Source organism: Epinephelus lanceolatus, chromosome 16 (genome assembly GCF_041903045.1).
Source record: "Epinephelus lanceolatus isolate andai-2023 chromosome 16, ASM4190304v1, whole genome shotgun sequence".
Classification (NCBI taxonomy): Eukaryota; Metazoa; Chordata; class Actinopteri; order Perciformes; family Serranidae; genus Epinephelus; species Epinephelus lanceolatus.
In genome coordinates this window covers 29,143,280-29,156,055 of record NC_135749.1, presented here as the reverse complement: position 1 = coordinate 29,156,055, position 12,776 = coordinate 29,143,280, and positions in this window count along the sequence as shown.

Here is a 12,776-nt window from a genome sequence, read left to right as displayed (position 1 = left end):
CCAACGAGTTTACCATATGAAGATTTTTATTCATACGCAGTCATGCAGTATGTAAAAGAGGTATGAAGTCCCTCTCCTTGTGGTGGACCACCATGGGATCTTTTTTTTTTTTTTTTTTTAAGAAAGGTATGGTGGTCAGTGGTGAGAGACAAATAATTTTTTGATCATAACGTTTTCTCCTATATGTATGTGCTGGGATTTTCTCACAGGAGCAACAGGCCTGGCTCCTTCTTCCTTTTTCCAGCTGATTTAAAAGAACAAACAAAACAAAATGAAACAAAACAACACAAAACAAACAAATAAAGAAACTACTTGGTTAGGATTCCGAAAAGAATCATGGTTTGGGAAAAAAAAGGTTACATTAGTTATGTTAGTAAGTTATGTAGGTTACATATGAAGTCATGTTAATGTTAAGTTAAAATCACTCGACGTTAACTTTTGATTTCTTACAGGACACAAACGCACCTGGGTGAAAGTCCTGTGTTTGTTTGACCTGTCCATCCACCCTGACCTTCTCACTAGGTTGACTTTGTCGTTCTTTATACTTCGACCAACTTCCTTTTCACTCCAGCCACTCGAGGTCGCCACCTACATCAAACGTAAATATGGGATGTACTAAGCTGCTTGTACAAATGGCCTATAGGGTCGTTGTTTCGGGGAGCTGCATTTTGCACAGCTGTGCCTTGCTAATTATCATATTATTAAAATTCAATAAACCTATGCATTTCCTTTTTATACACAAATTTTGCATATATATTAGTTTTAAAATCTTTTAATTTTTAAGCTTTGACTTGCGCACTCCTGAATGCTGCTTTTGATTATCCCTACTGTTGCAACTATTCTAAGTCACTTTGGGGGATTTTTGATAAATGCATGAACTTTTAAGGTGAAAATCCTCATTTGAACATATTTGTGCTCCTGTTCTGTTCAACATCTCCCTCCACATTTACTCCTTTGTTTTCACTGCTGCATTTTTTCCTGTGTGTAGATAAAATCCAGATCCAGCAGTTTATACAAAGTACAATGCTCCTCTATTACATCCATGATATGTAAAATATTTCCTCTTAAAGTTACCACACATTTCCTCAAACTGCTTAAAAGCCCTAATTGAAAACAGACAGCTTGTGTACCTCTGAGTCACAGTAGCCTTAAATATGTTTAAATCTTCATTATTTTCTTTCAGTTCAGGCAACTGATGGTCATTTTTATACTTTAATCAAACTGCTCTGGGAAACGTTGTACTGGAGCTGTTTGGTAAATGTTGATTGGACGGATCTTTCACCTTTCAATCAGACTTCAGTTTAAACTAAATGTTTGTGTATGTTTTCCTTAAAGTATGCATGGGAAAGTGCCCCCGCTGCCGGCTCCCAGTGAACATTCTCTGTGAATAAATGCATGAATTTATGACTCTGTGTGTGTGTGTATGTGTGTGTGTGTGTGGCATAGCAGCGGGGCTTTTCCATCTTGTCAATGGAAAACATTAGTGTCATGCCCCCACAAACCCACCCACCTCCCCCTCAGCCCCTTGTTTAATTCAGTCCATCAACACTTCCTCCTTCAGCCTGTTAGTGTCACACTGCATTTCCTCTCCGGCTTCAACCAGAGTGACTCGCCACAATCGGCCCGGTTCAGATTTCCCTCAAACGGCAAAGGGCTTCAAAGTCAATAACTACTTTTTTGATTTTTATTGACCCAAAGACTCGGCTCCCCCCTCTCTGTCTGCCCACTCGCCCCCACATTTCTTAAAAGGGAATAAATTACAGTAAGGAGGGCGATTGTGCCGAGGTTTGAAAGTGCTGATGTCTTGCTGATTGCACCTGCAACTCATTTAACAAGGTGTTTAAAAATGTCAAGTTGTTCAACACCTCAGAGCATCCCCGAATGTCTGGAGAAGAGCAAGACTAAAGTGAATTCTTCATGTAAAATAATGTAGGTGTTAAGGTTTGTAAGTTTATTGAGGAGTTAAAATTGATGAAAAAAAATGGCTTAAATTTAAAGTATTTTTTCATCAATGTACATACAAACACATTTAAGAAGTAACTAAGGACAATTACTTTGAGATTTGACTACAAAATAGTAGAGCTTGAAGGTTCATTGTTGACCTTGAAAATAGCAGTTTCACATAAAAAAAACGAACACACATACACACACAAAAGTTCATCACAGCATTCACTTTTTTCAAAACTGTCAGGAACATTGAGGGGCCCTCACTGGTTCACAAATATTGCTCAGTTGCAGTGGTAGAAAGACATTTATTCAAATACTGTACTTTAATACAATTCTGATGTACATGTGGAGTATTTCCATTTCCTGCTACTATATCAACACAGTCTCATTCCCAACTTGACATATATCAACATTTGGTCATTGGCCCTACTAGTCAAAATATGATGTGCTAGGTACCCTCCTGTGTCAGTTTTGGATGCCAAAGGATGGTGTGTCAATTTATGCTTGTAGCATGCATTGTGTCTTTTGAAAACACACTTCCGTTTTCACAGGAAATGTTCAGGTCCAGCTCATTAAATGCATTCAGTCTTTACAAAATCAACTTTGATTTTTAGGCTTACTTCCTTATGTTTAAGAAACAAAAGTACGTAGTTAGGTTTAGAAAAAAACACCATGGTTTGGCCTAATGTAAGTACTTTTTGTCACTAATGTAATGTAACATCACATGACATACGTCACAAATGTCACTAATTTAGCATGCTACACAGACTAGCACATTAGCTTGTTATAAAAAAACCTCAATGAACAGCAGACTCCAAAGTGAAAGTCTGTTGTTTTTCCCACCTGCCCTGTACAGACAGCAACTGCTGCCATCCAGTGCATTTCATACCACCACTAAGGTTGCATCTGTGTATCGCTGTGTGACTCCGAGGGCCACTGATCAAGCATCGGTATTTGACAAGTTGGGAGCGAGAACAGGTTAATTATACATGTACTCCAGAGAAATATTGTACTTTTTACTGCACTACGTTTATCTGATGGCTGCAATTAAGCCTCGCCAAGAAGGTCATCTTTTTGGTTTTGTCTGTCTGCAGGATTATGGAACAATTACCTGATGGCCTGATTTTTCCAAAACATGGTGTAAAGGTGTAGCATCAGCCAAGGAAGGATCTATCAAATTTTGAAGCCGATCTGAATCACGGGGCAGATACACCAATTATTTTTCACTGTTGTTAAACTTCCAATATACGACATCATAGTCTGGGAGGACATGCCTGCATACTGCTCTCATCTTGGACGTCACAAGCAAAACATGGAGGTGGCTGAGCCGAAATGGCAGCAGCTAGCAGTGTAGGCTACTGCCAACAATGGCAACAGTGCTGACAGTGCGAAAAGTGTCAAAAAGAGGTTAGTTCTCACTCATTAGAGCAACCTGGCAGTATCAGTGTTACGCATGCACAACGTTGCTGTCCCGCCACTGTGGGTCAGGACAGCATTATCAGCAATGCCAGCAGTACTAACAACAGCAACAGTGCCGGTGCTGACATTGCTAACAGTGTTAATGGGGGTTAAGTCACGCATACCAGGGTGACTTGGGGGCGACCTGCAACATTGCCTACCTGTCACCTGAATGCCCTTCTAGTTGCCAATAACTTTTCAGGTCAAGATTTTACAAATAAAACATATAATCATTTTTAAAAATATGATACGTTTTTATATATTAAACAACATAACAGTATATTAAGTAGTTTATGTTATCTTTACCATAACAACATTAAAATGCTTGATATTTTGCATAATGAGTACTTTTACATTTCATACCTCAATTACATTTTCTATATTTTCTACATTTTCCATGCTAATACTGTACTTTTGCTTGTAATGCAGTGTTTTTGTACTGTAGTATTACTGCTTTTTCTTTTGTATAGGATCTCAATTCTTTTTCCACTGCTGCTGAGTTGTCACTGAGATAGTTTAGTTAATACCACATGACCCAAGTATGAAATATTGTACTTTTTTACTACATTTATCTGATGGCTGCAGTCACTTGACAGATTAAGATTTTATGTTCACTGTAAGAAGGGCTCATAAAATGTTTCTTTTCTCTTGTAAAAATCTTTCGGCCGAAAAAGGTCGACTCAGTAAAAGTTTTAGTTTGACGACACGCTGACGTACAGATGTCATCTGCAGGTTTTTAAAAAGTCAATCTGTTTTTCTTTCTATCTTTCTATTAATTCCCTCTTCCCTTCTGATCTTTTTACTGCTTCAGCTCATCTGAAAGGATAAAAGTGGAAACTTCCATTTTCTTCACGAGAAGTAGGCTACTTTTACTTTGATATTTGAGTGTGTTTAGTGCTAATTTTTCAATACAAGCAAGAATACAAATAGAAAACATTCATTTGTAATGTTTTTTTTTTTTCGCTCTTGTATTTCTACAACATGGAAGTACTTGAGAGCACTTTGTTCTGAGGGAGTGATTCCTTGAATAAGTTAATAAAAAATTTATATAATTTAGATTCACATAATGAACTACTGATGTATGAATTTTTACCCATTACCAACATTTTGTGCTGGTTACTCACTGCGTGAGTTGATGTTTTGCACTGTTTATTTCAATTGGGGGCGGCAGTAGCTCAGTCCATAGGGACTTGGGTTGGGAACTGGAGGGTCGCCGGTTCAAGTCCCTGTCTGGACCAAATATGGAGCATGGACTGGTGGCTGGAGAGGTGCCACTTCACCTCCTGGGCACTGCCGAGGTGCACTGGAGCAAGGCACCGAACCCTCCAACTGCTCTGGGCGCCTGACCAAGGCAGCCCCCTCACTCTGACATCTCTCCACTTTGTGCATGTATAGGTCCCGTTTGTGCATGTGTCTGTGTGTTACTGACAAAAAAGAGTGAAAAAATGGAATTTCCCCTCAATATATAAAATAAAAAATAAAATTGTAAATAAAAGCAATAAAATGGATCCAGTAAATTGCTGCTCACAGTCAAGAAAGAATCTGACACATAATCTCTCATAAAACAGAAAACCAACCTTTTCCATTGTTTTGTTTTCAAACAAACAAGCCAACGTTAATTAATAAGCTTTAAAGGTGTTGTTAGTGAATTTTGTTGCCTTTAGACAGAACCAGGTGAGCTGTTTCCCACTGTTTCTTGTCTTTATGCTAAGCTAACCTTATTGGCTGCTCTCTGTAGTTTCATATTTACTGCATGGATGCAAGAGCATGGATGTATTAAGAGACCTGGATACAGCATTGAAAGTGAGACCCCGTTCATACCTATGAAAATTGCTCAGAGGCTCATGTAGCCAAAAGTGTGCAACTGCTGTCTGTAAAGTTACCAGGATGATTGACACTGCTTCTGCATCATTGGGCCCATAGAGCAGGCACACTAGAGACTTCCTGAGCCAGTTACTTCCAGTTTAGCACTCCACTAATTTGAGTGGAGATTAAATGATTTAATTGTGCGGCTCTTCTAAACCTTCAAACTGTTATTGGACTGAATGGATTAAATCTCGACTGTGAAATGAGTCATTTTGTGGGGGCTGTGACACTCAAAAAATGTATATGATTTACAGACATTTCATTTACAATGCAAGTCAACAGAGAAAAAAGTCTCTTCCAGCCCAATAGGCTCAGGTGACGGACCCGGAAGTTGTAATTCCACTGTTTGGCCATTATGTAAAGTTGGCTTCAAAGCTCGGTGCACTTCTCAGGGGTCTGCATGAGAGTGGTAACGCAAGGGCATACTTCCCAGAATGTCAAACGTTTGTTTTAAGAGCATCTTAGGAAATTAAAGCGAATTCATTGTGTTTTCATCCTGTAATTACCACTTATGGCCAGAGAGGCTGCTTTTTGACAAAAGTTATGATGTTAAGCTTTAATTGACTCAGAAAACTCAAAATACGTGAGATTTAGTGATGCATTAAATCAAATCATTGTGGCATTAAATAGTTCGGCTCTTTGGAATTTTTATTACAGAAGGAGGATTTTAAAATATAAGTTTCAGTGCATCTCCCTGCGGGTGGAAAGGTGAAGAAAGAACAGACAATCTGTAGGTAATCAACCGCCCAATGACTGCCTCTGATCTTTTTGGGGAAATCGACTCACTAATGGCTTGCCTTGTGTCCTGTGTCATTTCCTTTTGATGTGATCGGCCAGTGATGATCAGTGATCTGGCTGTGTGTAGTAAAGAGCTCTCAGCAGGCACTTTTAATTACCGGGGGGACTGATTTTGGCTGCAGAGCCCACCTCGTCTGGTTTTTATTTCCAACTGCAGACTGACTGTAAAACAACACTACCAGCGCTGTCACCCAAAACCAAAACTGCTCATGTACAAAAGCAGCCGGGGCCCTGATTATCATTCTGTGTTGGGCATGTGAGCGACAGTTGCTCTGTTTTTACTTACAACCCCCTCCGTCCTCCCTCCTCCATCCTCCCTCCTTCCTCCTCCTCCTCTTCCTCCTCCTCTTTCCTTTAAGTATCTTTCTGCACACATAAAAACTGATGTCAAGTGCACACGCTACATGCTCTATCTCAGACAAATCAGAGCCAGGTGCATCCGTATGAGAGAGTTCATATTAGAGAGATATTGCAAACATCTGCATGTTCTGCGTGTCCTCATCATTTAGATCCCTGTGTGACAGTAAAAGGCTGCACAGAGGAGAGAGAGGGGAACACCCGCTAAAAAGTAACTCTGCCCGGTTTGTTCTGCTGCCAAAAGGCCTGACGGATGGGGCTCTGCTGCAGGAACAGGGAGTGCATGCACGCGCGCACACACACACACACACACACACACACACACACTCTTTATGGCCTTCCTCGCACTTTATTTCCCTCACATTAATTTTCAAATTTTCACCATTGTGATCACCCTCACTAAAGGGGCAGTTTATTTCTCATGGTAAGTTCAGCCTACAATGTCCTATGGGTCTTAAGACGTCAGTGTTTTCAAGGTAGTGAGGGATGCTGTTGGTTACATTATGGGAAATGTCGGATCTGGTGTGGTAAGAGCTTCATCTTTAGGGCCCTGAAATACCAAGCCAATGGTTGGCCAACGGTCAAAGTTGAGCTTTTAGTGAGCATCTGCTGCCCTCGTCGGTGCAGTGTGTCCTTGTCGGCCCCTGACAGCTTTTTTTTGGTCAATTCAGCATGATGAATCAGTGGCCCATTGGCAAAAGGAATACAAATTGTAAGTTTAGGCTTTCCCAGTTGACATTGGGCGAGAGGTGGGTTACACCCTGGACAGGTTGCCAGACTATCTCAGGGCTAACATATAGAGACAGACAACCATTCACGCTAGTACCCGGAGAAAACCCACACTGACACATGGGGGAATATGCAAACTCTGCACAGAAGGAGTCCCCGACCTTCGGTTCGAACCCTCCACCCTGGAACCAGGAACCCTGTCACTGTGAGGCGACAATGCTAACCACTGCACTGCCATACCACCCCAGTTGTCCATGTCTACCAAGGAGAGTCTGAAAGTAGAGCTAAAAAAAGTCCTACAAAAGGGCTTCCTCAGAGATATGATCATTCATAGTTCCTGAAGTACAGACTGGAGACTGAATAAAAACAATGGATGTGTCACTCATTGGCTTGTGGACTCCCACTTTGAAGCCTCAATTTTGACATGCCTTTGTCATCTTGGATTTTTGGAGCCAGAAGTGACCATATTTGGACAAGAGAATGGCACTGCCCATAGACCATGATGACGCCTCACAAACAGCCTGTCACTCAAAGTGGCAAAGTGGTCCACCCTTAATAATGCATAACTTTAAGTCTTGATAAAATGGGAAGTTACATAAAAAATCCACCCCCCATACAGCTGTCATGAAGGGGGAAATTAGCCAAAGACCAAAACTATTTTTTGTGGCAGGCTGTAAACATGTTTATTTCTGCTGTTAAGTTTTACTTTTTCTCTCTTATCTTTCACTGACTTGTCTTCCTGTATCCTTCACATTATCTCAGTTCAGTTCCCCTCTCCTGTTATCTCTTTCTTCTCTCTTTTTTATCCCTGTATTTCTGTGTATTTTTGTGTATTTCTATATCACACACACACACACACACACAACTCTGCTGTCTGCTGGCTCTTGTTCCCTTCCCCTCAAGTGCATCAGAGAAGGAGTGGTATCAGGACTTTTCCAACCTCAATAAAACTTCCCCATTATGAGGTGTTGTGGTGGGTAATGTGCGTCTTTAAGATGTCTAAAAAATGTGGATCTGCCCCCGCTGCCTTCTCATGAAACCTTCACCCGAGGCCACAATCTGTAAGAGACCAGAGAGATCACATGTGGGAACGAAACCAGAGGATCTTGTTCAAAGTGCGGAAACTTGTTTAAAGTACATGTGTTCAGATAGAGATAGAGAGAGGTTACAGTGAGGGGAAATAAGAGACTGAACAGGACCGATATTAGGCTTCAGATGTGGAACAGTGTTAATTAAACAAGTGAAATATAATTATTTTCTTTGAACAAAAAGAGATAAAAGTGTAGATATTACTTATTATTACTTACTATTATATAAAGAACTCTGTAGAATGTTTTAATTAGTCTTGTGGATTTGGTGTTTCTGGTTAAACAAAAATGATCCTTCTCTTTGACAAAGAGTATCTCTGATCCTTTCCATATTGTTGTCAGACAACAATCTGAGCCTGTCAGTAGCAAAAAGCGACAAGCACTTTTAAGCCCCGTTTCCACCAATCATTTTCAGTTATGGTACCTTTGGAACCAAAAGTAACCCTTCAGACGTGGTACCTAGACCCTAGCGTTTCCACCTCAAACTCTTTCATGTGAGTGGGGTCGTCGTCACTCACTGCTCTGTCCAGCACTCAATGTTTTTCCTCTTCACTAGTGACACAGATGGAAGTCTGTACCTCGTTTATCATCCACAGGACAGGGCAGCTCGCCGACATTTAGATAGAACAGTATAGAACAGGCTGCAGTGAGAGTCTCAATATGGGATATTTAAAAATAGCAGGTCTGTGCATTTAGTCCTTCTAAGGCAAGCTCAGGAATTTAGTGTTGGCAGAGCCCAATGGAATGATGCACTACAACACTATTTTTCTCTCAGAGTGAGGATTGGGATATATGCAGATCACATAATCTGCTCAAAATGAATACACACTTGAAGATCCAATCATTACTAAAAGTGTATGTCATATAAAAACTAAAGTAATGGTCAAAGTTGTTAGTGAACTTTAATGTGTGTTGATTGATTCACGTCGTCAACTCGTCCATCGAGTAACATTACAAGTTAACGTTCCACCTTGAAAGTCGCTGGCAGCCTGCCCACTGAATACAGCTGCTGTGACAGGCAGCAAAACCATCCGCAACAACTTTTCACAGTGGAAATGGAAAAAAAGCGTACTTAACTGTACTGAACTGTACCGAACTGTACCGTACTGCTTGGTGGAAACAGGGCTTTAGTGAACGTACATTGACAGTGCACAGTGCCCTTGAATAGTTACACTGCAGCCAGTTTTGCCACTGCCAGCTGCAGCGGTCTCACTCAGTATTGGACCATTTTAAGAAATTGTTGTCCCCATTAGTCACTTAGACACAAAACATGGGAAAATGGGGTCCGGGTTGAAAAATACTGAAGAGACCCTTTAAGAGAAATGGCCAACATGATAAAGCAACTGTTTGTTATTTTTATTAGTATTTTTTTTATTATTTGATCAATCTTTTTTTTTTTTTTTTTTTTTTTTTTTGCAATTATTATCGTGTGTACTGTTAGTTTTTCGGTATGGTATGGTATGGTATGGTTGGTATGCAGGCATTGTAATTTATATGTTGCATCTCGTCTTTGATGTTATTTTTTATCAATGTAAAGAGGAGAGTGGGCTATAGATAGGCACAAAAGTGACCTTATGATCAAACAGACATTCCATATGGCAACACTCAAAATGACCCTGCAGATACACTACCAAAACTATAAATAATTGCAACTAAAATTATTGCTTCGTAGTTGTATGCCTACAGTCAATCTGCAGTTACAGTTTATACCCATGTCTGTAGAAACATGGATGCTTCACACACACACACACACACACACACACACACACACACACACACACACACACACACACACACACGACCAGAAAAGTGTTTTTGCAAAACATTATGATGTCACAGAGAAGCTGACCTCTGATCAAAAATTCATGACCTCCTGTCCTCAGATAGTACCTATCTAACCTCAAACACAGCTGTAAGACCTAATATATATTTAGATTGCTTCTCCCCAATTTCTCTTCAAGAATTGACCGCAGTGATTTCTTCATCTAAATCATCAACGTGTCTCTTAGACCCCATCCCAGCTAGACTACTTAAGGAGGTCTTACCTTCAGTTAACACTCATATATTAGATATGATCAATATATCCTTATTAACAGGCTATGTACCACAGTCTTTTTAGGTAGCTGTAATTAAACCTCTCCTAAAAAAGCCCACCCTGGATCCAGAGGTGTTAGCCAACTAAAGACCAATATCTAATCTTCCCTTTCTTTCAAAGATCCTTGAGAAAGTAGTCGCAGACCAGCTGTGTGATTTTCTACATGATAATAATTTATTTGAGGATTTTCAGTCAGGATTTAGAGTGCATCATAGCACTGAGACAGCACTAGTTAAAATTACAAATGACCTTCTGATTGCTTCAGACAAAGGACTCGTCTCTGTACTTGTTTCATTAGATCTTAGTGCGGCATTTGACACTATTGACCATCAAATTCTGCTACAGAGACTGGAACACTTAATTGACCTAAAAGGTTCTGCACTAAGCTGGTTTAAATCTTATTTATCTGATCGTTTTCAGTTTGTTCACCTTTATAATGAATCATCCTTACGTATTAAAGTTTGTTTTGGAGTTCCGCAAGGTTCTGTGCTCGGACCAATCCTATTTACTCTATATATGCTTCCTTTAGGTAACATCATTAGAAGTCACTCTGTAAATTTCCATTGTTAGGCAGATGATACACAGTTGTATTTATCTATGAAGCCAGAAGATAGTAATCAATTAACTAAACTTCATAATTGCCTTAAAGACATAAAAACCTGGATGAGCACCAATTTCCTGATGTTAAATTCAGACAAAACTGAAGTTATTGTTCTTGGCCCCAAACAACTCAGAGACTCTTTATCTGATGACACAGTTTCTCTAGATGGCATTGCTCTGGCCTCTAGCACTACCATAAGAAACCTTGGAGTAACATTTGATCAAGATTTGTCTTTAAATTCTCATTTAAAACAAACCTCATGGACTGCATTTTTTCATCTGCGTAATATTGCGAAAATTAGGCCTATCCTGACCTGAAAAGATGCAGAAAAATTGGTCCACGCTTTTGTTACCTCAAGGCTGGATTACTGTAACTCTCTATTATCAGGTAGCTCTAGTAAGTCCTTAAAAACTCTCCAGCTAATTCAGAATGCAGCAGCACGTGCACTAACAGGAACTAAGAAACGACAACATATTTCTCCTGTTTTAGCTTCTCTGCACTGGCTCACTGTAAAATCCAGAATTGAATTTAAAATTCTACTGTTAACTTATAAAGCTCTAAATGGTCAGGCTCCGTCATATCTTAGGGAGCTCATAGTGCCATATTATCCCACCAGAACACTGCGCTCTGAGAACGCAGGGTTGCTCGTGGTCCCTAAAGTCTCCAAAAGTAGATCAGGAGCCAGAGCCTTCAGCTATCAGGCTCCTCTCCTGTGGAATCATCTTCTTGTTGCGGTCCGGGAGGCAGACACCGTCTCCACATTTAAGACTAAACTTAAGACTTTCCTCTTTGATAAAGCTTATAGTTAGGGCTGGCTCAGGCTTGCCTTGTACCAGCCCCTAGTTAGGCTGACTTAGGCCTAGTCTGCCGGAGGACCCCCTATAATACACCGGGCACCTTCTCTCCTTGTCTCGCTCTCTCTCTCTCTCTCTCTCTCATATCCTATTACTGCATCTTGCTAACTCGGCCATTCTGGATGTCACTAACTCGGCTTCTTCTCCGGAGCCTTTGTGCTCCACTGTCTCTCAGGTTAACTTATATCGCAGCGGTGCCTGGATAGTGTGACGTGTGTGGTTGTGCTGCTGCCGTGGTCCTGCCAGATGCCTCCTGCTGCTGCTGTCATCATTAGTCATTAGTCATACTTCTACTGTTATTATACACTTATGATTATTGTCACACATGTATACTGTCAGATATTAATATATACTTTCAACATATTGTACCACAGTAGCCAGAACTATAATTATAATATTATTACTTTCATTAATGTTGTTGTAAGCTACTGTCAATGCCGTCTGTCCTGCATCTCTCTCTCTCTCTCTTTTTCTGTCTCATTGTGTCATACGGATTACTGTTAATTTATTATGCTGATCTATTCTGTACGACATCTATTGCACGTCTGTCCGTCCTGGAAGAGGGATCCCTCCTCAGTTGCTCTTCCTGAGGTTTCTACCATTTTTTTTCCCTGTTAAAGGGTTTTTTTGGAGGGAGTTTTTCCTTATCCGCTGTGAGGGTCCAAAGGACAGAGGGATGTCATATGCTGTAAAGCCCTGTGAGGCAAATTGTGATTTGTGATATTGGGCTTTATAAATAAAATTGATTGATTGATTGATTGATTGATTGACCTTTTGGATATAAAATGTCATCCCCTCATCATTTTAATCTATTAGATGTTTGTGTGAAATTTTGCAATAATTGGTGTGTGAATTCTTGAGCTATGGCCAAAGACATGTTTGTGGGTCACAGTGACCTTTGACCTTTGACTACCAAAATCTAATCAGTTCATTGTTGAGTTCAAGTGGACGTTTGTGCCAAATTTGATAAAATTCCCTGAAGG